A 25,915-nucleotide genomic window follows, 5' to 3' on the forward strand; every position below is an offset into this window, starting at 1 on the left:
AGCTGGGCTGCCTGCAATCGTGCAGAGAGGAGGAACATGCTTTGCTTGCAGGAAGAACAGACCAGGAGTTCTCCCACCTGTACCCGAATATAAGGAAATTGGGTTTGCTGCACAAGGAGTGGTTGAAGGAATTGGCTCTACAAGAACAGTAGCTGCAGCATGAGCATTTAGGGAAAGTACAAAAATCTCATCAAGAGCACGAGATGGAGACATGACTACCGAGTGCAAGGAAGCAAGCCAATTGTTGAAAAACATGCCCTGCGCCATGTCAAGATACAACTTTGATGTGAAGTAGTAGCTCTGGCATTTCTTGGCTTTGGTCAATTAAGGATATAAGGAGTGGTGTCTGCCAAATAGTCGACCTTTCAAACAATTGCCTAAACCTGCTTCCACTATCTAAATTTGAAATCATTCTTAAGCGAATTAGAAAAAGCTGGTTTGGTAAACTTTGTTCAGGGGGGCGAATGGGTGTCAATTTAAGGTATCTTTTAATGCGCTGTGGGCGTATACTAAATGATAAGGCAGATGGACTGCAAAAAGGCTGAATCATACATAAAGCATGTTTATAAGAATTTGATGGAGGGATGCATTTCTTTTATCCTCATCACCTTTTACTGTCACACCTACAGTACTTTTAAAAAACATTCTCAAGTGTTTTGTGTTAGCAATTAAAGGAATAGTGCGCTCAAAAATGTTATTGTACCAATCGTTCGGGCAAATCGTTATAAGCATACGTTGATCGATTGTAAAAAAAAAAAAAAAGTCCTATGCATCTAACCTTAGTTTTTTGCATTTTTACACATGCAAAATCAAGGAGTCGGGCGCGGCCATCTTGTGATAATCTTATCAGTTGATCGATCAGCTTAAGTTTGAGTGCCCCTGTGGCACTTAATCATATCACCCGCCCCTGAAGCTGACATCACTATTCCTAGCGATATTCTCCACCTACTTTCATGACATTAGTGGGCAGCATAGCCAAACGCGCCCATTCATCACCTATGTCTTAACGTCAGTTGGCGCAGAACCCGGAAATTCAACAATCACATCCTCTCACAGCCCAGCGTGTCCCAAATTGTAACGGAAAAAACGATTTTAAAAGGAAAGATCAATACTCTGCAATTTATAATGTTCTTTTTTTTCACAAAAAACGCTCTGATAACATCCGCAGATTTCCATTTAACACCAATTGTTTAATGTCCTTGGGTTACAGCATCAAAAATGTATCATGAGGCACACAGTGTTCCTTTCGGGAGACGATGTGCATTCGACGCACCTTGATTCGCAAGGCTTCGGCATCAGCTCCTTGCTAGACCACCGTAAACGATGACAGGTTGCTCCTTGTAGCTGGTACCGCCAAAGGACATATCGGTCCCGGGTGATTGTCCCATATCAGCGTAATAGAAATCCATCCATTTAGGCTTATATGATGCTGCTGGCTGAAGAAACCGTCACTCGGCATATGGAAATGACATTCGCAGAAAGGAAGAATGTAGCTGTGTAGAAAACAGAATAAAAATATATTTCAGTGGCCGTTCTTTATTCAAATGTATCCATTTACCCTTTAATTCTGCACCAGGTGAAACCTAATAACCAACCCAAGCCACAATGGAAACACACAGAAAACATCTGGGAAAGTTGGAGTCTACGATGTGCCTGAGAGGTTACCGCTGTGGAGTATGTTAAGCTCCCACCGGGATGCGGAAGCTGACGGGAAAATGTGAACAACACATAGACGGCATTATAACAGAATATTAGCAACAAACTTGAAGTTGGTGGAACCTGGGGGAACCCAAACGTGGACTCCATGCTCGCTCTGCTCAGAAAGGCACAGCTCCACCTCACAGGCACAACAAGGCTGAAACACGTGTATGGGGTTGCTGTAGGTACTCTAGTTGAGAAGGTAATTGCCATAGCATTTCGGTGCTGTACTGCCCATGTGCCCGGGATAAAAACAAATATGCAAATGGATATTTCCCATCTATGAAATGTACATTGAGCTAAAGGCAATGGCTGTGGACACTCAAAGTGTCAAAAAAACACATAACAGGTTATCATGCCATGTTCTTTCTAGAGAGGGGAGCCTGCTACCCAATAATACAACCATATGACATGGGACATAGTGGTTTAGATATCACTAGCCTTCAACAGGTTGTGTTTGCATGTCGTCACAATATACCCGACCCAACAACCCATAACAATGTAAGTAAGCAATACCGGTCAGAAAATTAAACTTTAAATCGTTTGTCTGTGATATTTGGTATTTCAATTCTCTCGACATAACACAGAGTGTCTGCTAAGAACAAGGGTTTTCATAGAATGAAGATAAATGCTCTAATGTCAAGTTTTAAAATAGTGAACCTTATCATTTTTTCAGGTATTCCACAACTTCCATCCTTCAATCCATAGCAAATCCTCCCTTTCTTCCAAGGTCGAACAACAATTGAAACTTCTATGGAGCGTGTATGGTTAGTTTTGTTTTTGTGAAGGAAAGCCACAAATCAAAAACAAGATGCATCGGTGTGAACTCCCCACAAGCTACATCAAACGAAGTGACCGTCACTCCATGGGAGTCATTAGTCCGCCGGCCGACCAAGTGGCATTTGAAATATGTCAAAAAAATAAACAAATTGTTTGCTGGCATCCACCAATGCCGCACTATCGTGAATACTTTTTTACCCATCAATAGTGCTAGTGATTTTGTTTTTTTTGGAAAACAGTTACAGTTAGGGTAAGTAAAACAGATAACAAGGAAACCATTTTCAAATAAGTCCAATGACATCTTTCTACTAGGCCCGAAAATCCTTCTCTGTTTGTACAAATGCAACTCTCCCATCCCCAGAGCCTAGCTCAGCCAGCCCACCCCATCTCCTTGCCACGTCTGCGTACGCCCTGTTCTCACAGAGGAATGTGCTCTGCGGATAATGTGAGACACTGACAATCCAAGTGCCCATTCATCTCCACTGAACTTCAGTGCACTAACAACCTACACCCCGCCAGGCCTGAGCCCACCAGCTCAGACCCCGCAGTTCCTTTCATACTGATATCCATCTGACCCTCCCGTGCCCTGATCAGTCAAGGACCCATAAGAGCAGGGTGAAATGCGGAGGGGTCAAAACAGAGTTACACTGTACGGCATCCTACAACAGGCACTTCTTGCAAAAAAAAGTTGACAAAGAGGATACATTTGAAAATACAGTTTGGACACCAAGCAACTACAGACATGGATGTTTTCGTTCGAGATATAAATTAATGAATCATAAACTGGATTAAATGTGCATAATTAAATACTTCTTAATATTTTAATAGCTTTGAAATTCAAGTTTAATAGCATTCCATTGTTTATGTACGAACACTGCTGCAAATCATATATACCGGGAAGTCAACTGTTCAACGAGATCCACTTTAGATGGACAGGGCTAGTTTTAATGTTTTGTGGCAATGGATGTGTCCTAGGAACAAAATCAGGATCGATTCCATGAGAATGCATGGCCAGCACAGTCAAAGTGAGATCTTTCATAAAATCGAATTCCATTGCCTGGTATATTGGCCACCCATTTTTGCTTCGTTTTGCAAAGGCTATTTTGTAATGAAGCATCCCAAAGTTTCCTGCAGTTCTCGATTGTTCTCTCCGTAGGTTCTCATTATGCGCTAATACGGCTAGTAATGTTCTAGCTTGCATACCGTCTATGCCGAAATACAACTTTTTGGGTCTGTACTTTAGGTGCATATTGTGGAACACCTCCAAATCTCTGGTGTGACAGAATTCTGTGAGTCCCTTTAGGTCTCCTGAAAGAGTTTAATGTGGCGGTGAAGATGGACCCAACCACTTCTTCTCGCGTTCCTGCTCCTCCGATAAAGGTCCATGTGCACATTGGTAAAAATGTTGGTTTTCTGTCCATAATGAACATTGGAACAGTGGTGCATCAATGATCGTCATTTTTCAAGTAGAATTTCCACAGACCCATCACAAGTTTTGGAGCTCCACCAAAGACCACTGTAAAATATTTTCCGAACCCTTCATTTTATCAACAGCTATAATTTTTTTATTGACTGATTTGGCAACGTCCCATTCATTAAATTGATGACGACTGTTTGGAAACTGCTTTCGCATGGCCTTGGCTATTGAAACATGTCAGTGTCTATGAGGTCTATTTGCATTTCCTTCGATTGAAGATGTTCGAGGGATTTTATGAAACCATGTTTCGCCATGGCCACAGAGGATTTACATTGGGACACCTGCACGATCTCTGAACTCACAATTTTTTAAGTTTCCATGTCTTGAAAGTGGTATGTGCAGTACTTTGCTGAAAATCCGGGGCTGTCACACTGTCTGTCGCCAGCTAGCCTGAACCGTTTGCCAGAGAATGTGCTTTCAATTGACATTTGTTTAGTTTTCCAGGCTTCACTAATAGCGGGGAATAAGAATTCTCTTTGATATTTGTAGTACTGCGTTTTAGCACGGAACTGAACTCCCACAAATTGACAAAAACTGGACAGCTTACTAAGCCACTGAAAAGTAAAGCTGCTGAACACAGTAGATTTCCAGCTAGCACTTTGCCCAGCATCGGTTGAGCGGACCATGAACATGTATCATGGAGGTGGACACAGGTGGCTTGGATTTTCAGGTTAGTTCCTTGTAATACACAAGTTACATTCACCAATGCGCCCCTGCATATTTTCCCCTCCCTGGATGGACACATTTCAGTATCAGTATAATCTCTACCAGGCAGCTGTCAAATACAATGTATTTAGGCTCCTTTATTAGCCAATTGTCCTGCATGAATGTGGTTTGTGACTCATCTGTGGTGGACAAATCGCCCAAACGAGACAAACTGTAGTTGAGATCTTTGGCAAGTGCCTCGTCAATTGCGTTGAAGCTTCATTCTGTGTTAGTTCAGCTTGTGTTATTTGCACATGAAATGGAGAAACCATCAACGTTGAATGTTTATTGGGTGGAACTTTTTTGCGGGTGTAGATTGTGTCAAGTGGTCAGCGAGGAATTTCAAAGCATCTTCATTCTATTCAGTTTCATCTTTTCGACTTCTCACATTGTAGCAATGGTCCGAGAACACTTTTCTGGCTTCGCCGGTCACATTGCATTGAGTTTCAGGCCATTGGGCATAAGCATCACAAGTCTGCTTATTGAATGGACCACGCTGTGCCTCAAATAGTAGTTGATCCATGGTGAAATCTGTTTGGCAAGCAACATCTTTGGTTTCATTTGTTGTCTGTATCTTTATACTACTTTTCCTTCTGGGCCTCTAGGAGATGGGTTGTAAAAACATGTTCAATGTATGGCACACATACAGTAGATTGCACTTTAAATCCAAAAACCTGTTGCGAAGAAAACACCAGCCCAAAACACTTCTAAAAAACGAAATTGTTTGTTGGTTACCCTTGTTTTCTTGATTTTCTGTGAAACCGTGGTTCTCTCTGTAATGACCTCACGAGCAGGCTGATCCACCACCTCTGATCCATGTGCCTCCTCTTCTAATTCCACACCTTGTATACATTCCTTGAATAGAATATTCATTATAAAAAAGAAAAGTCAATCATATTGGAAATTAAAATCTTTCATCGCACAGATCGCTTACACACATACCCTCGCAAACAGTTTACGTCATTTAGTCATAAAATACATTTTGAATTTCACCTGATTAATGGCAAGTGTACTTGATCAGAGATCACAGTGCAAAACATACTGATTGTAATATTGCCCTAATTTTGAAATGTATTCTGCATTAGGGAGAAAGTGTAACGTTATTAGTGAAATCGGAAAAGTTTGAAACACGCCACGTTTAATATGAATGTCACTGTCTAATAGTATCCTATGTAGGATTTACTTTATTTCATTCAAGGGAACTGCAAGTACGCATACCTCATACTCTGGGCCAGCTGCAAAGGACGATGTAATTGTAGTCAAAGTACCAGCATCCCCCTATAACACAATACCTGTTTTAGTATGGATGAAAACAGCGAAAGAGAACATAGACAATGGGATGCAGACAACGGTACATATAAAGAGAAACCCAAAAATGACACCTAGTGTAAACAACTGACAGAATACATAAACGATTTCATATTTGAAATTCCAAGCATTATACATTCTCCTAATTGAAAAGTGAAATAAAATTGCCCGATAGGCGCTTGAAATTGTTGTTGACTTGTGAAAATAAATGGATGCACAATCTTGCTCCTTCATTTTCAGTGCATTGTCATGAAGTGGTAAAAGGAAAAATTAGATTTGCATTAGAAATGTTGGAAAATGCAACTGTTGAGAATATAAACTTCTGCATGTCTGTAGGGCTCCCCATTGGTATACTGGATGTGTCGGTGGTTCCGTCACTTGCAAGGGTCTGTGCTTCCGTCAGTATACTTTGCTAAATAAAATAGACATGTCAAGCAACCGATTATGAAAACATTATGCTTCTTGTGAAGGGCACTATGGCATTATTTTCCACGGTGATAATTACTTCATTTGAGTCTCCACCATAAACCAGAGACGGGTGTGTAGTAAAATGTGGTATAGTTAAAATGTTATACAATCTGGTAAATATGCAAACTTTAATAAGACACATTTACACCGAAAGCACTAATCCGTTCATGGAGTTACCTGTTCAGTACCCCACCACCTACAGCTAATTCATCTTCCGGGACTCACCTGAGGCAGCGTGTTTATCAATAGAGTTGGAATTGCACTTGGAAGCAATTTACAAAACATTCTGGGTCGATGCTTTTTTGTGTACTGTGATTGGACGTACATATCCTGGGTAAAGTGCACGCTGCAAATGCGGAATTGATTGCACCTCAAGTCTCCCAAGACAGCATGGGCTCTACTTTCAATCTCGTCTACTGCAAAACCACAATATCGAACCCATCTTCTTATTTAATCAATATTCTTCAGGAATGTATGCAGGATTGTGCCCTGACTTTTGGCATGGCTCCTAGAACGGCAACCCAAAACCATACAAGCAGGCATTCTTGAAAAATCGATAAGATCTGTATAAAAAAAGTATAAATAATTACAAAAAAAATGGTACTGCCTGTATGAGATTGATGGAATTATATCACAGTTCTCTATGCAATGTTTGTTTTGGTCAAAGAAACAAAACGTGTGTAGCATAGTCGAATACTACATACATACAGAATGTACTTTCATGCATCAAAAGGAAACACGCTTATAGACATGGTCCGAGAAAGATGTGATTCTATTACAATTGACACTGATGAAATTTGCTATATATCAAGATCAGAACCCTTGAAACATTAGACAATGGTAAAGTAATTGAGATGAATGAACATTACACTACTGGGTACATTCGGTAGAAATAGATAGACATTTTGAGATCAGAAAGAGATGAATATAGTGAAGTTAATAGGTGACCTGCCCTTACCTTGACTAACAAACAATTAAATTCAGCAAGCAGGGGAGTTAGTAGTAGGAGAACAGGTAGCACAATCAAGAGTGGACGTCCAGTGCTCGCGCAAAGATGTTCCCAGGTAGCACGATCAAGAGTTGACTTCCAGTGCTCAGAGATGTTCGCTGGATAAATATCAAGGGGTTTATAAATGATTAGAACAGTGGGTTTGTATGTGAATGTGTGACATGTTTCTGGCTAGGTCTGCTTCAGGGGAGCCTGGAGACACTGGGTCTGGGTAGGCCATGTGAGCAATGGCCCCTGTGCGGAAAATACCTTTGAAGTGTACATGGTGTTTGACACTTCGGCCGTTCCAATCCCTGCCAGCCCCCTTGATAGGGCACATCCACAGGTGCGAACTGCTGTTGATAGTGGGGGGGGGCGTGGATGGGCAAGAGACGTGCAGAAAAGGCCCGGAACACTACTGAAGGTAGAGACACACTTATGTGTATTGCAGGGGTGCGGCCTGCTTTAGGGGAGCCTGGAAACACTTGGTTTGGCACTTTGGCCATTTATAATGGAGGGTGGATGGATTGTTGCAGAGGAGGTGAGCGTAAAAGGGCACCAACTATTGTTGCATGTCACTCATAGACAAGTGGGCATGTTCTTGATTCACTGAAAAATTGAAACACCTATTCATAAAAGATAATTTGTATTTTATTTTGTTGCTGATGTTGATGGCACAAATGTTCTACAAATTGTATACTTCGGGTTGCAGCACAGTGTGGGAAAATCCCCTGTACTGTCCGCTGTCACTGGGGAATTTGGCGCGAATGGCTCCAACAACACAGGAAGGTATTACTAGTCGAATGCAGTATCCAAGCCTCCCATGAAGCCTCCATATAAACGAATGATGGGTCACCAGCCTGTACCACCTGTGGAAGAGAAACATACATACTGTATTTAAATGAGCTTGATAAGTGTACAAACCTTAGTTGAAAATGCATCCTGTATCCTATTGCATAGTTGCCCTTACAAATGTTACTTCATGGATCAATCAACTTGGGCCATAAAGTGTGTAGACATTACAAAAGTGAACACCCATGCAATCCATAACATTTGGGACACAGAGAAATAATGCTTCTTAGTTGAAATTAAAAGACACATAAGATGACCACTATGATTTCACCAAAGCGCAAGAGATGTATTCAATTGGCAAACTACATTCATTTGGCAGTGATAGATGAAAGTTACGACAATATAGAAGACAAACAAGAAATGTAAGTGGCCACAGTGATCACATTGACATCAAATCTAGAGAACGCTTACTCGTTACTTGGATTGCGAGGGCAAACTGTTGCGCGAAGTTCGTGCATAAGCACCATCATAATCCTCAACACGGACCTTGTGAGGCAGGCTGGCATGAAGTCATGGAGCTCGGTAACGCATAGCGGCGGTTTCGAAGGGATTGGTTCCTCCGACATATTCCACATCTGCAACAGGTAATCACCACAGCTGTGCTGCTTCGGAAATGTTTTGCCTCCTGCGTTGATGACGTTGATACGCTGTCCTCGAGGCCCTCCGTCGAGTCGACGTCACCGGATGTTATAAGTAGGACGCACAACTCCCGTAGCCTCAGTTCCATTTTTTCTGCGAATGTGTTTGCTTTGTAGATCTCGGCGCGCCTCGATTCTTCTGTTACTTCTATCGGTTCATCGAACTTGGTGTTTGTGAAGATATCCTGTCTTCGTCTTCTTCTACCCCGCGGTCGGGATTCAAGAAGTGTCGGGACTGCAGTTCCAAGATGTCACTTACGGACGTGCACGACATCTGCCTCTGGTGCCTGGGCGAGGACCATGCCACTGATGACTGTGACGATTGCCAGTCGTTAACATCAAAGGCCTTGCAGGAGCGGAAGAAGAAGCTTACTATAGGTAGGGTTTCCAAACCCCGAAAGTCTAAATCAGCTGGGCTTTTGACCAACGATTCGAGGGGCGACTCTCTGCATCATCGGCATAAGTCCAGGGGTCTTGGTCCCGGAGTGGTTCCCGCCATTTCTCTGCCTCCTCGAAGCACTTGCGGAAGCGCCGTCACCTCGTCCGAGGACTCCGCCAGATGGCGGATTGCTTGTCCCAACAAGCATTCCTCTCCTGCGGAATGGGATGCATTTCTCACGGAGATGATGGCGATTTTCCAATCACAGGGCTATGGTCTGCCGCGCCTTCGAAAGAAACCGGCAGGGAATGTGCTATGGCCACCGCTCGCACGCCTTCGGGCTCGGGTGGTCGGCGCGATCATCGGGAGCCTACGAGGTCCAAATCGGACAAGGTGGATTGCTCTAGCCTTGCCCACTCCAGGTCCCGGTCCTCGACGCCCTTGAGACTGGCGGAACCTGTGAGGTCTTCTAAGAAGACATCTGCGCCATGTCCGTGGAGGGACTCTCTTGAGGCTCCGCCTCCAAGGAAGTCGTCGACGCCATTGGCGCCGAGGCCGTCGGTAGGACACGCTCGGGGCACCGCCCTCGAGGCCTGTGTTGAAGCCATCGGCGCCACGCTCGACGTCGATTCCGTCGAAGCCCTCGATGCCTTTTGTGGAGGCTTTACCACAGGTACCCCGTGCATCGGTGGAAACTCTGAGGAAGGCCCTGAAGAAGTCAGTGAGGCCTGTATTTGAACCTTTTTCTGTGCCCTCATCCAGGGATTTATTCCAGCCTCTGGACTATATCTCTGAGGTGGATGAAGGGTCTGAGGAAGGTTTGGTACCTGATGAGGTTCCTGACGACCTGTTATCTGGTCATAGCCAGTTGGAAGATCTGCGTCAGTCTTTGCAGGACGCCAGTGGTCTTGATACCTCCCCAGAGGTCGAGTTTGGCAGGCCTGATCCTGGTACGCATGCTGAATCTTCGTACAGGCGCCTCATGTCAAGGGTGACTGAGTACTTGGGGTGGTCTGTGCCACCAGTGGATTTTCTGCAGGATGACCTGACAGATATCCTTGACCAAGGTCTACCCACTGACCTGGTGCTGCCATTTCATTTGGCTTTACAGAGAAGGGTGGCGGCGACATGTACTGCTCCGGAGAGTCTCCCGGCAGTGAACAAGTTGTTGCCGGAAAAAATACCATCCAGCCAGTAGCGAACCCTGTTGCTTGACGACGCACCCCACTCCGGAGAGTTTACTGGTGCAGGCGGCTACGGCCACGGCAAAGCAGGCGTCATACCCTACCATCCCTCCTGATAGGGACGACAAACGTTTTGATGGCTGGGCAAAGAAAGTGTTTTCTTCAGGGGTTATGGCTTTACAGGCAGCCAACTCCGTGTGTGCCTTAGCACGTTTCACTCACACTCTGTGGAATTGTGTGTTTTTGGTGGCTGAACATATTCCAGAAGGGGAGGAATGGGATGATTTTCTTGCCCTCGTTCAGGATGGCAAGGATGCCATGTGTGAATCTGTTCAGTCGGGTCTGGACATGGCAGACTGCGTCAGCCGGTCCATGGCGGCGAGCACCGTGATGCGCAGATTTGTGTGGTTGCGGAAGTCGGGTTTGCTCCTGACGTACAAGCCCAGCTTCTCAACGTGCCCTTTGATGGTGTCCATCTTTTTGATAGCAAGGCTGACGAGAGCCTTGGGAGGTTGCAGACCTCAAAGGCTGCAGCAAAGTCGTTGAGCGCTGCAGTACGCCAACCTCCGCCTTTTCGTCCTAGGGGACAGCAATGGAGAGGAGGTTCCTTTCGATACTACTCGTCTTTTGGCAGATCGAGGGGAGCGGCTAGTCAAAGGGGCCAACGTAGGAGTACCAGAGGTGGAAAACCGGGTACTCAAGGTGCCAAGGCCGCTCGAGCAGTTGCCTCTTTGCCCCCAGGCACTGTCGCTTCAGCTCAGTCATGAAGCCATGTCCCATGGTTTGCCGGTTGGGGGAAGGCTGGCGCAGCATCTTGTAGAATGGCGTGCCATTACTTCAGATGTGTGGGTTCTGGAGATCATAGCCCACGGCTACTGTCTTCCTTTCCGGCAGAGGCCTCATGACAATCCACCAGGGAATCTCTCTTTTGAAGAGTCCGGATCTGCTCCTTGCGCAGGAAATCAAATCCCTGCTGGAGAAAGGCGCCATAGAACTGATGCCTGTAGTGGAGAGGAACAAGGGATGGTATTCCCCTTATTTTTTGATCCCGAAAAAAGACAGGGGATTGAGACCCATCATGGACCTGCGTGGTTTGAACAAGCTCCTCAGGAAGGACAAGTTCAAGATGGTTACTCTCAAGTCCTTCAGGCCCTTCAACTTCAGGACTGGTTGGTGTCTCTCAATCTCAAGGACGCTTTCTTTCATGTGCTGATTCATCCCAAGCACAAGAAGTACTTGAGGTTCGCGGTTGCCGACTCGCACTTTCAGTTCCGGGTCCTGCTGTTCGGATTGACCTCCGCCCCGAGGGTCTTCACCAAGCACATGGCGGTGGTGGCAGCGTATCTCAGGAATGGGGGGGGATTCACGTCTACCCCTACCTGGACGATTGGTTGATCAGGGTGCGCTCTCCCGAGCAAGTCCTGGATCATCTGTCAGTCACCTGCCACTCCCTTCACAGGCTGGGCTTCTCCCTCAACTTAAAGAAGTCCCACTTGTCACCTACCCAGCGGCTCCAGTACATCGGAGCAGTGCTCGACACATCCCTGGGGCTGTGTTTTCCTCCCTAGGTGAGGGCTCATCACATTCTGCAGATGGTGAACAAGTTTCAACATGCCCAGAGTCTCTCGGCGTTCAAGTTCTTGAGGTTGGTCGGCCTCAATGCATCCTGCATTCTCCTGGTGCCAGAGGCCAGGCTGTGGATGAGATCTCTGCAGTGGGCTCTCAAGATGCAGTGGTCAGTCCTCTGGCTGGATGTCGGATCCCATTCAGGTGCCGCCCTCGATCGCCCAGGATCTTCTGTGGTGGGCCGTAGAAAGCAATCTGGTGAAGGGGGCTCCATTTTGGCTACCCTGGCCGGAGGTGACGATCATGGCGGACGCATCCCTCACAGGATGGGGAGCTCATGCCAACGAGTTGACAGTCAACGGTCGTTGGAGTCCAGACTCCATATCAATCTGTTGGAGTTGATGGCCATCAGGCTAGCCCTGAAGGCTTTTCTGCCATCTGTGCAGGGGAAGTTTGTCCTGATTCTGACGGACAATACAGTGGCCATGCACTACCTCAACAAAAACAGGGGGCATGGTCTCTCCCTCTGTGCAGAGAGACAATGCAGCTCTGGTTCTGGGCCATCCAGCAGGAAATTTCAATCTCAGCAGTTCATCTGGCCGGAGACGAAAATGCGGTGGCGGACGCTCTAAGCAGGCAGAGCACGTTCTCTCACGAGTGGGAGCTGGCTCAGGAGATTCCCCTGGAGATCTTCGCCCTTTGGGGGACCCCACATGTGGAACTCTTAGCCACCAGTGTCAACCGGAAGTGCGAAAGATTCTGCTTGCGGGAATTTCCTCCAAGCGGAGCCTTGGGGGACGCGTTCGTAGTGGAGTGGTCCTTCCCACTGCTGTATGCATTTCCTCCAGTCCCCGTCATTCTGCAAGTGCTGCAGAGGTTAGGAAGGTTTGGTTCCTGAATGATCCTCATTGCTCCGGCATGGGCCAGGAGAACGTGGTACCCGGACCTTCTCGACATGTCCATCTGCCCTCCAAGCCGTCTTCCCTACCGAGACGATCTGCTCTCACGGGTGGTGGGTCAGGTTCTCCAGCCGGAGGTCAAGTCCCTCCACCTTCATGCTTGGCTTCTGAAAGGTTGAGGTATAAGGATTGGGTCCTCTCTGAAGACGTGATGGAGGTGTTGCTTTCGGCCAGAAGGCCTGCAACAAAGTCCCTGTACCGTTGCCGTTGGAGAAAGTTCTGCGACTGGTGCAGGGTTAAGAATGTGGATCCTTTTTCATGTGCCATTCCTGTGGTTCTTTTTGCTTTTGTTAGCCCACAAGGGCCTGCAAGTGGGTACCATTAAAGGTTACCTGGCGGCGCTGTCCATATTTAAGCGCTCGTCTGAGGAATGTTCTTATTTTAAAATTCCTTTGATTTCTCAGTTTCTGAAAGGGCTCACTAATGTGTTCCCACCATCACCTTTCCAGGTGCCCGGTTGGGATTTGAACCTGGTTCTAAAATTCCTAATGGGAGCTCCATTTGAGCCTTTACATTCTTCTCCTTTGAGACTGTTGACCTTGAAAACTGAATTTTTTGTTGCAGTCAATTCCACTTGCAGAGTGGGTGAGTTGCAGGCACTTTCCGTTAAGCCACCCTTCACAGTGTTCCATAAGGACAGGGTTGTCCTTAGGGTTCATCCTTCTTTTCTTCCGAAAGTTGTCGGAATTTCATTTAAGCCAGGTCATTCTTCCGGCGTTCTATCCTCCTCCGCATCCTGGTAAGGAAGAGAAGAGGCTCCATAGGTTGGATCCTAGGAGAGCTTTAAGTTTCTACTTCTCACGCATGTCCCGGGTCAGAGTGGACGATCCGCTTTTTGTAGGATACGCTGGAAGGCGTTTGGGACAAGCTGTTACTAAACAGACTTTGTCTAGATGGATTATCTTGACAATTTCTGAATTTTACCGCTTGGCGGGTAAGGACCCTCCGGTAGGCTTACGGGCCCATTCTACTAGGGTTGTGGCTGCCTCTACTGCCCTGCAGAGGGGTGTTCCCATTCGTAACATTTGTGAAGCAGCCACATGGGCCTCTGTGAATACTTTTGTAAAACACTACTCCCTGGATTCTATCTATGGGCAAGATTTGGCCTTTGGGTCCTCTATTTTGCAATTTAATTGGGCATTCTAAAATTCTAAATTCTTTTGCCACCTCCTTACGTTGTACCGCTTTGGGAGTCTGTCATAGATGTGGAATACATCGAAGGAACCACTCCCTTCGAAGAACAAGTTACTTTCTTACCTGGTAACGTTCTTTTGATGGGATGTTCCGACGACGTATTCCACATCATACCCTCCCAGCCTGCCCCTCTACAGAATTTCTTATGCGATTGCAGCTTCCGTTTCTGCAAGGCTTTCTGTAGTCATACTGGCAGAAGATTGGTGCCACACGTTCTGGGAAAAAACATCAACTGAGGCTATGCGCGTCGTGCGTCCTACTTATAACATCCAGTGACGTCGGCTCGACGGAGGGCCTCGAGGATATTGACGTCATCGACGCAGGACGCAGACACCGCATTTTTTCCAAAGCAGCACAGCTGTGGTGATTACCTGTCACAGATGTGTATCATGATACGTCGTCGGAACATCCCATCGAAAGAACCTTACCAGGTAAGAAAGTAACTTGTTCGTCTCTTCCAATATGTAGGCCAAGCATCCAGAGTTTTCTCTGCAGCAGCAGTTCTCCTCGGTTTGCATGACCTTGCACCGATTGCAGGTACACCAGGTGGAAACGGCTTCCATGCGACTAGGCTCTGCTTCAAGATCCAGTGATTTGTCTTCCCAACTGTTGTCCGATGCCCTGTTGTTTCCGCATCTTTCTCTATCAACTAATTCCACCTCGGAATACTCCGGCTTGTACTGGTAGGGCTGTATTATACGCCCTACCAGCCATTATACGACGAAATTAAAATCGATAGTAATGCTAGTACAAGTATCTGTTCGTACAGGCTCCGAGCAACGAAGATAGCTGAACAGAGCAGAAACGAGTCACAGACTATACAAAAAATCGGTGAAACGATTGAAAAACCAACTCTGATGCTGTCTGATGAGAAGCAGTCTGTTTATACTTATTGAGGAAAGAGGCTTCCTGCCATTTCCATGGAGACACGTCATTAGCTGGGGCACAGAGAACGTTGACACAAGACGTACATTCATTCACGTTGTGAAATGGGCTGTACGCGTGTAGTGATGTCAGCTTCAGGGACGGGTGATATGATTTAGTGCCGCGAGGGCAGTCGAATTTAGGGCGATGCGGCAACGGATAAGATTAGCACAAGATGGCCGCACCCCGCTCGTTGATTTCACATGTGTAAAAGTGAGGAAACTAAGTTAAGGTGCATAGGAAATGTTTTTACGATTGATCACAGTTTGCATAAAACCCCATGCCCGAACGCTCGGGACAATAACATTTTTGAGTGCACTATTCCTTAATTGATAATTAATGGTGTCAGACATCAGCTCAGATAGATTTATAGTGATGAAGGCTAAGTGGGTACAGGAAATCTGCCTAGGGATAACTCAGTCGTTTGACCCTCAGACATGAAGATAATGGCCTCAGTAAATGCTTGGTTGTTGAGTTGCATACACAGTCATGTGTGACCTCAATGGGAGGGATCTCACAACTCTGGCTAGAGGTCCTCATGGCAGTCGCTCATTGGTTCCTCTGCATTACTCCTGCATCTTCTTGAAATTTAACTGTAATGTCCAGGGATTGCATCATATTTCACCAGAACTACATTTGCACTAACTATGGAGTACTGATGTGACATTGCTACAGTTGTGATGCAGAAAAAAGGATGGTAAGGTCTGTGCCTGCGCTGTGTGACTGTCACAAGTGTGCCGTCAGGAAGGGGACCAAGACCCTCGGGTCCAGGGGAGCCATCCTGCTATGTCATGTCAACATGGAGGTGGTACATGGTGCATCCCCCCCACTGTCTCTCTCCCCTTCCTGGTCTCTGGGTGGTTAGCTAAGGATGCCCCACAGACAGAATCAGAGGTACAGTCTTGTTCACTGGTTTGCAAACCTAAACTGCGATCAAAACCCACTAACCTCCACATCTGAGAACTAACACGTGCATGATGCAGGCTGTGAGCCACAATGTATCCCAGACTTGAGAAGCTATGGCTCTGCCTGTTAACATATGACACTCAAAAGCAGTGGAGAGATGCAGGTAGGCAAGTTTCTTAGCCACAGTGAGGTTAGGGTGGGCGGAATGACAAGAACTAATCCCTGAACTTAATTGAAGAGTTCCCACAGGTGCACACACTCAAATCATTAGTGATCTTAGTGACCCACAGCCAAAATATAAATGAACATCAAACACAGTGGCTGGTGTTGGAGTTTAGAGGGAAAATAAAAGAACCATTATATGATCTCTGTCAGTAGAGGAAGCCTGTTGTCGAGGGGAGAGGTCAGGAGGAGGAAGGGAATACACCATTGGGAGAAATTACGAGGAAAGGGAATTCATTATCAAGAGGATTAATTGGAGAAATCTGCTGAGAGAGTAGAGGAAGCTGCAAAGAAGGGAATACTCTCAATAGGCAATCGTCCTTGCTTTCTGCAACCAGCAACCCACTCAGTTGGAGAACTACCAGGGGAACTGAGTGTGACTTCATTTTGTGTACTTTTCTACAGAATGTATAATGTAAGCTTTACTCCACGCTGACCAGAGATTAGGCTTGTGAACCTTACCTGCATGTATTAGCCTTCTGCCCTCTGTCACGGTCGAGAGATAAACAGACAACTCTGGATGCTAATATTGGGGTTCATAGTGGTTTATTTTTCCAAGCAAAAGAGGCCAAGCATTTGGCCTTTGGTATTCAAATGAGCCATTCAATCTGTGGGGTTTTAAGTGTGCCCTGTGCTACTTGCTCGTCTTGCCTCAGAGGTTGTAGTCATATTCTGGTCAGGTAGTTTCTTTACCATGTGGTTTCTCCCCTCTGTCAGAGCTCAACAGGCCTTGGTTTACAGCTTCAGTTTCTGAGCCAGGTCATTCTAAACCTTTACAAGCAGCTTGAGCAGGTTGTAGTAGAGCCTCCTGTGTTCTGGTGCTACTTCTTCCATGAACACTGGGTTCTTGGGTGCTCAGCCCCATTTTCATTGTGTGGCACTTCCTTGGTTCACTTTCCTAGCCTACTTCCACCACCCATACATACTACTGCTTCTACTTCCTCGTTGACACTTCAACAATTGTGTCACTTAACCTCTATTCTGTGACCCACCTTCCTCATATGCTCTTTTCTTTAGCCCTTCTTCCTCCAACAGATTCTTTGGTGCTTGAGGTGTGATGTCCACCTTGTTTCCTCATGTTCGCCTTTCCTCAAACCTTTTTTGTTTCTCTCCCAACCTCCTCCTTTATCACCCCTTGCTTCTATTGCATCACGCCTGTCTCTCCTCCTACACTCCAATACATTGTACCCAACCTCCACCAGTGTAGCTGTTTGGTGCCTGTCACCTCCCCCAACCCCTGCTCCTCTTTCCATCTCTTAACCTCTCTGCTCTTGTCACCCACCTCTCCAATTGTGTCTACTCCTTATTTTCTTGCTCTAGCTCTTGACACTCCTTATGCTTTTTCTCCTCCACCCTCCCCTCCAGATTTCTCTTTGCCACCATCTGTGCTCCTTACTACTGCCTTATGCCACTGCCTTCCTCCCTTGAACTACTCATTGGGACCTGCCTCTTGGGGCCACAAATGCTTGACTATTGAGCTGTGTAGCCCAACCAATCAAATTGAGGGTTTGTCTTAAAAACGTTCTGTGGTAATTTCTGATTGGTTTGCACTTTTTGGCACAGATACACAGACCGATACTTTGAGAGGTTTGTCTGTCATCTTGACTCACCCTTAGCAACTCTAACTCTACCTGCTCCTTATTCAGCAGGGGTATAGTGGAAAGGATTCACCATTTGGTATGGAACTATAGAAATGTGGTATTCAGGAGGGTTGTGTAACAAGTTATTTGGAGTTTGGAGCGACTGAATAAAGTATAAATAAGAACTCGAGTCATGAAAACAGGTTTCCAAGCTCGTCTCTTCTTGTCCTAGAGATCGACTTTTAGGCATTTTCTCTCTGGTAGGGTCAGGCTCAGTCTCAAGCACAAAAATAATCTGTGGACTACCAGGATTTACCACAATCTCATGAATCCAGGACTGTGAAACCGCAGAACCCACAAGAAATGTGCTAGTATGAAAAGCTACAGACCCGTCCTCCAACTGTCAAGTGTAATGCACAGACAGCCGACATCTGGCAAGAGAAAAACCATAGGAAGAAAGGATCAAAGCACACCAAATGGGAAGCGTGGGGATATGTGATGAACTTTAACTTGTTTAAGGTCAGGAAGGGGGAAAGCGAGACATGAGGCCCACACAGACAACCTTCTAAATCGGGCTTGTCCAACCTTTTTGAATGTGGGGCCGAAGCATTAACTTTTTGTCACTGAGTGGGCCAGCGAGCCAAAAGTCAACAACCTCACACAAAGCAGTATATTAAAAAGCAATATTGTGTGACCTTTGACACAATAGCATCACAGGCAGTGATAGATATGCAGTCCCAAAGATAGCTTTTGGTGTCAGGGGGAGTGATCAAAGGTTAGTTGCTTGAGATTTCTTTCAGTGTGTATGTGTTCATATTTTTCTGAAATAGTGGGGGCAACCGAGGGAGCTATAAGGATCTAAGGAGGGTTTGGGCGGGGACACCACCCAAGAATTGTTTTTCAAATATAGGGTTGAAATTGTGCATTTTACAGCAGCAAAAGTGACCAAAAAGCCATAAGTTTACAATCAGTTCTGAAGGTGAACATGATAATTCCATATCACCAACAGCAGACAATAACATTTTACAACACAACTCGTTTTAATGATCAATGTGTCCACGGTGTTAGACAGCACTGTCACTGATGTAACACATTGTCATGCTGGTTGTACCCAAAATATGCCTCTGTAGCAACATGTCTATGCTGGCTGTTCCCAATTTAGGCCAGCATTGTCCTGTACAAAGCATGATTGATGCTGCCCGAGGATGTGCAGTGTGGCCAATATATATGGCAGCTTATCTCTGTAATGCACATTTATTACATCTGTGGTAATGAAAGAAGCAAAATTCAATTCAACAGAAAAAATGTGGAAAAGCAATCACCCAAAGGTGAACCAAATTGAACGAACGCAATCTGAGCACAATCTTAAAGTATGCAGAACTTTTTTAATTGCGTGATTAGTAACTTGTTGATAACCTTTCCTGAACAGGTTAAACCATGCAATCAAAAGAGAAACAGAAGTAAACAAAAGCCAAAATAGGGGCCACAGTGGGTTTTATACTACATCTGGAATAATTGGCTCCAAATACGATGGGGCCAAGATTGCCAATTCTCCTATCGTGTGCATATTATTAAGTCTTAGAAAAGCATTCAGCACAGTTAAGAAGAAGTGCAATAATTCTACTAACACTACAATTGTTTTCAGCTTGTGGCCAGAGTCGTCCAGCTTTGCAGTGCTGCAAATTAAAGGCAAGGCTATTAACCAGTACACATGTCATTATATGTTGACTCGCATTAGTGGGGAGGGCGAAATTTCTTTTATGTTGCTTTTCCAAACTATATATCAATTCCACTTTAAACCACTTCCATGGCACTGGTGATGAGTTACTTCACTATGCAGATAATAGTGTTGACCAGTGTTGCCGAATAAATATTCTTTAAAATGCACAATTGGCATCCCATTTTACAAACCCCCCCCCTCCTGGGTACTATTCAAACTGAGTGAATTCTGTTCGCCATAAGCAATGTTTTCTTTTTAACCAAACCCAGCACAGCTCCTGCAGCTCCCCTCTGAAAGCAGTTGGGTGGCTGCATGTGTGTGATGTTAATAGGGGTATTTATTCATGCAATGTTTGCCGGATACCTGTATATTTATTTATTCATGCAATATTTGTGGGATACAGGTATCCAACAAACATTGCATAAGTAAATAAATAAGCCGGGTCCATGCATCCGACAAACCTTGCATAAATAAATATTAACCGGGCTGTGACTGAGGCCTGGGTAGTGGCTGAGGACTGTACCTTCCTCTGGTGACCCCTTGTATGGGGTCACCAGAGGAAGTTAGTTTGGTTTTAACGGCTGCAGGGAAGCTACTGGTGCAGCACAGATGCAGATAGGCTGTAGGGTGAGAAGGCAGGCCCTGACCCAGCCCCCCTGGAAGCTGAGTGTCTGCAGAGCTGCCTGTCCAGCATGTAGGGGGCAGCTCCGGCAGGCAGAGCCCAGCAGAAGAGCTGTAACGCTCACCTGATATCCAAGGTTACGCCACTCAGCCGGTCCAGACTTCTGACCACTTCAAACCCTTCCCTGGACTTGCTCAACCAAGCACTGGGCCTGAAACACAGTATTATCAGAGGTCAATTCCCTATTGGTCTTGCTTGTCTGGCCCCCCTTTTCTTCCCTGGGTCCCAACCTTCTCCCGGACCTCTCCTCACCTTGTTTTTTGTTGTGGGGTGCTCTCCGTCCTGCCTTCGATGCAGGGGTGCGTTGGGTGATGCGGGCTGGAGGGTGCCTAGTTGCTTCACTGGCATGGGCCCGGTGGACGGGGCTTGCTGCGGCTTCAGCCCGACCGGTAATTGGAATGAGTCTTAAAAACGTTCTGATGGCTCTAGTGCCTTTAATACTGTCTTTCTTTCCTTAGGTGATGAAGGTCTTGAGGATGGTGATGCGCCGCTGAAGTAAGTAGGAATGTGGAGCGTGATGCTTATTGGCTTCCTTAGCACTAACCAATGTTCCTCTTTTCCGTGTCCTTTTAGGTGCCGCAGTAACCCAGCATGGAAGCGAGCTGAGGAGATGAGCTGTGGTGAGAAAGCGCGATGTGCGGCACCTCTTAAATGTTTTGCGCTAAACTGATGTCTTTTCCCCTTTTTCAGATCGGCGGGATGCTCCGGAGCAGAAGTTGTCCGATCGACAGGAGTTCAGGTAAGGATTAAACTCTATTTGCAAATTTGAGAGAGCTAAGTATTGCAGAATGCTTACCAATGTCTTTTCTTCTATTCTTTGCCCTGCTTCCCCGCAGTAACTTTAAATTAACTTTTGTATTGCCTTTTCCTTCGCTCCCTCTCGTTGTATGCCAGGTTCACCCCGAGGTCTCTGAGGAGACTTCTGTCGGCTTCAATGCCGAGTATTCGCATGGCTCTGCTACCGGGCTATGGGCTGAGGGGATTTTGGTTTCTGATAAGGCTTGCATCAGGGACTCTGTTCCCAAAGGCATTTCACAGCAAACTGGAATGTGGTTCGAGGGCTACCCCGCTCTGCTCACTGGGCAAACACCTGAGGGCCCGAAAAAGGCCTGTGGCAGTAGTAGGCCCCACTCCTCAGATTACCTGTGGGGGCACTGTGTCCTGTACAGTACCCAAAGGCATATTCCATCCACTGCAGGCCATGGCTCACTCTACCACAGCTGTTACTGTCTCTGGGTCCGATTCTGGGCTTTCTAGAGGTGAAGCATCTCTGGCTATGTTGGAGAATACACCAAGTGATGCAGCCACATTGCTTACACCACTTCCTCCCTGTGCTTCTGGGCTGCCACCTTTTTCTCCTCGGGTAGGATGGTCAACCAGTGTGAGGGGATATTGTGTTCCTCCTCTTGGTCTGCCCACCAGCAATTGGCCCCCAATATACTCACCAGGGATTTCCACTCAAGGGAAAACAGGTTCTTCGACAGGTGCCAGGAGTTAAGGCACATGGGACCCATGAGGCAACATTTTAAGTCCCTCATGAAGCAAGTGCTGGTGCCCACTCCTCAGCCAGTGGCCACTCGGAAACAACGTGCAGCTCCTCAGATAATGACAGCAGAGGTGGCACCTCCTCTTTCAGCGTCGGACATGGACTCTCAACTCACGGTGTCCTTTCGACCCCCACTTCCAAAAGATCCTACTCTACCTCCTGTGAGAATGTTGTGTTGTTACTATGGTTACATCTTCGTGTATCATTCCAGAATGTTGATGGAATCATACACAAAGATGTGGCTTGGCTAAGAAGGCCTGCTCGGGGGCTCCTCCGAATAAACTTACAAATAAGTTTATGATACATAATATTTGTGTGTCATTTCGTGTAGATAAACACTACAATTGGCGACGAGGATGCTGCTCAGTGGAGGGGGCCCCCGGACAGGAGAAAGAGAGAGAGTGTATTGAGATGCGGCGTAAGGGTCGACGAAGTGTGAGCTGCTGAGCCGGAGAATATATATGGCAAGGAACGGGTGAGCGGCATGATGGGGCGAAGTATTATTAAAGAAAGGAAATAAGGAAAATCACCTGGCAAGGGCTACGGAGGGCAGCGCCAGATTGTGGATCAACCGTCGTTGAAGGTTAGAAGAAAGGACCTTCGTGCGTGAGATACGTGCCGCCATTTTAGGTGCAACAAAGGTGTTTTCGTATGATTGAGCTTACGGCGATCAGCTGTTTTGGTACATCTACGATGTATGTGAAGGAGATAAACAAATGGGGAATAAACTAACGCTCATATGTGTTGCACGGAATAACTGACATTTGTTTGATTTTTTTTTCTCCGCCGGGAGCGAGGAGTTTGAATAATTTTTTTTTTGAGAAAAAAAAAAACTGTTTAAGAAGAGCAGATAATAATAAATAAAGGAGTGTACAAACGACCTACTGGAGCATACCACATATGAGTAGGACATTACATACTTACCATCATCAAGCTCTAGCCATGCAAAACACGGCTGCTCCTATAAAATTCTTGTCGGCTCCTGGGAATCCAACATGCCCTTCGGAGCAGTGGCAGGACAATTTTCATGTATATTTGAGAGCAATAGGAGGAGCAAAATTCAATGATGATCAGAAGGAAGCAACTTTGTTACACTGCATTGGTACAGAAGCTTTGAGGATATTTAGATCATTACCTGATCTAGAGCAGGATGAAGAAACATGGGGTGAGGCATCGAGTGGATCAAGGAAGAATGATATAGCAGTTGCTAAATTGAATAAACATTTTGGTAATAAGTCCAACATTGTATTGGAAAGATACAGATTTTTCACAAGGAAACAGGGCAAAGAAGAAAGTATTGATTCATATTTAGCTGCATTGCGAGGACTAATGGCTACATGTGCATTCACAGGGGTTACGGATGAATATTTGAGGGATCAGATAGTGTTGCATGTGGCTGACCCGCGCATTCAGCAACGACTATGGCAGGCGAAGAATCCCACGTTAGAGAAGACTGTTGAGATAGCCAGGTCAATGGAAATGGGTGAAAAATGTATGAGAGAGGTTCAAAGTAAACCGGAGTTCACTGGAATTAAGTCAGTCCAAGAGATAGATGATGAACAGCAAAACAACCAAGAAGAAAAACTGATTGCCATGGTCAAGAGAATGGTCAGGTCAGATGCATCTGGTGTATACAGACAAGATGGAGGAGGTGCATTCAAATAAAGTAATAGGTGTACATGTTGTGGATGGTATAAACATGAAAACATGGAAAAGGAGTGTCCAGCATTCTCGGCAGAGTGTTTTAGGTGTGGACATACAGGACATTTTGGAAAGATGTGTCGCACCAACAGAGGAAGAGGAAGATTTAATGGCAGATTTGGTAGAAATACTGGTCGATTTTATAGAAGCAGAGGTGCAACCACTATGGGCGTGAGAGCTGTCGAGGAAAATGATGGTCCCAGTAATATGTTGGCAATAACAGATCGGGCAGAAGATAGAGTCCAGATACTTACTGTCACACCAAGAGATGATGGGGTAGGATCTTGGGTTCCTATGGATATTGATGGTATAACTTTACAAGTGATGGTGGATACAGGTTCCCCTTATACTATGGTTGATGTACAGACGTATGTTAATGTTTTAAAGAAGAAGATGGAAGATTTACAGATGACGAACACCAGAGCAACAGGTTATGGAAAGACACCTATCAATATTATAGGTTGTATTTGGGTGAAATTGAAATTTGAAGGACACAAGACATACTGCAGATTGTATGTGGCGGAGGATGGTTTTTCAATAGTAGGATGGTGGGAGCAAGCTGCATTGAATATCAAAATTCATCCAGGAGAGAGTGTACCCATCCTGTGCATTTCTGAGAATGTGTGTGACAATGCAGAGAGTTTGGCAAGAACTTTTCCAAATGTCTTCAATGACAAGATTGGTGTGCTTAAAGGATTTGAGCATCGCATCATTCTCAAGAGGTGTGACACCTGTTGTACATAAAGTGAGAAGTATACCCATCGGCACCAGGGATGCATTAAAGGCTGAGTTAGAGAAACTATGCAAGCAAGATATAATCGAACCAATTGAAAGTTCGGAGTGGTTATCGCCTATTGTATTGGTTAAAAAAACAGATGGATCTATCAGGATGTGTGTCGATTTAAGAGATTTAAATGCCAACATATGGATAGATCGACATCCTTTACCGAATATTGGAGAGATGTTGTCCACCATGAGTCCGGCGAAATATTTCACAACTTTGGATTTGTCGTCGGCCTACCATCAGGTGGTACTTGAGGAAGGATCGAGACATTTGACATCTTTTGTGACGCCGTTGGGAGCCTTTAGATACAAGAGAATGCTGTTTGGTTTAGCTTCGGCTGCTGCAGTGTTCCAGAGGTTAATGCATCATCTTTTTGAAGGTCTACAAGGAGTGTATTACTTCCAAGACGATATTTTGGTGTCAGGAAATTCTCAAGAGGAACATGATGCAAAATTGTTAGCTGTTCTGCAAGTGTTACAGCAGAAAGGAATGACACTCAAAATTGAAAAGTGTAAAGTAAAAAAAAATGAAGTGACATACTTGGGTCATCGAATAAATGCCAAGGGCATCATGCCTAAAGAATCTTTGGTAGACACCATTCTTAAAATTTCAGAACCAAATAACAAAGACCAGTTGAGGAGTTTCCTGGGTCTCACGGAATATTATTCCAAATTTATTGATCACTACTATGATAACACTGAAAGCATGAGGAAGTTAATGTGCAAAGGAATGAAATATGTTTGGTCGGAAGAATGCAAAAAGGAATTCGAACAGATAAAGACTATGATTAATAGAGCACCGGCTTTGAAAATGTTTGACTCGCGTGCCAGAACAAGGATAGCAGTTGATGCAAGCAATGTAGGCTTGGGTGGTATTTTAGAACAAGTTCAAAATGGAGAAGTTGTTCCCATAGCATTTGCATCAAGGACATTAAGAGGTGCTGAGTGAAGTTATTCGACAATAGAAAAAGAAGCCCTTGGAGTGAAGTGGATATTAGAACATTTCAAGAGTCTCATTTGGGGAATTCCTGTGGATGTCAGAACAGACCATAAGCCTCTTGTTCATGTATTGAACTCGAAAAATTCCCACATGATGTCTCCACGCATAAGAAGATGGACTTTGATTATTATGCAATTTAATGTGACCATAAAGTACACTCCAGGAAGAAACAATGTTGTTGCGGATTGTTTCTCTAGATTGCCATGTGAAGATGATGTAAATGACAGTGAGGATGAACAAGTGTTCAGAGAGGAACAGAGCATGGATTGTATTGTAGCTCAAGTGCATCCTAGTTTCTCGAAAAAAGATTGGATAGAAGCAACGGACAGTGACATCGAACAAGAGATGTTGAGGAAGGCTATTGAAGCTGGTTGGAGAGATACTGATGACAAGTTGAGGCACTGGGAAAGATTTAAGGATGAATTGTCCAGTGATGAGGTATGTGTTTATAGAGGAGATCGTATAATACCACCGACCGCTTTAAGAAAGAAGATCATGGACATTGCACATGAGGGCCATGTGGGTAGAATGTTGACGAAAAGAAGAGTAAGAGAGGCTTACTGGTGGCCCAACATGTGGAGTGATATGGAAACCCTGGTTAAAAATTGTACTGCTTGTGCTGTAAGTGATAAAAGCAAATCCATACGAGTGACTC

This window comes from Ambystoma mexicanum, chromosome 8, assembly GCF_040938575.1.
Source record: "Ambystoma mexicanum isolate Mex_15411 chromosome 8, UKY_AmexF1_1, whole genome shotgun sequence".
NCBI lineage: Eukaryota > Metazoa > Chordata > Amphibia > Caudata > Ambystomatidae > Ambystoma > Ambystoma mexicanum.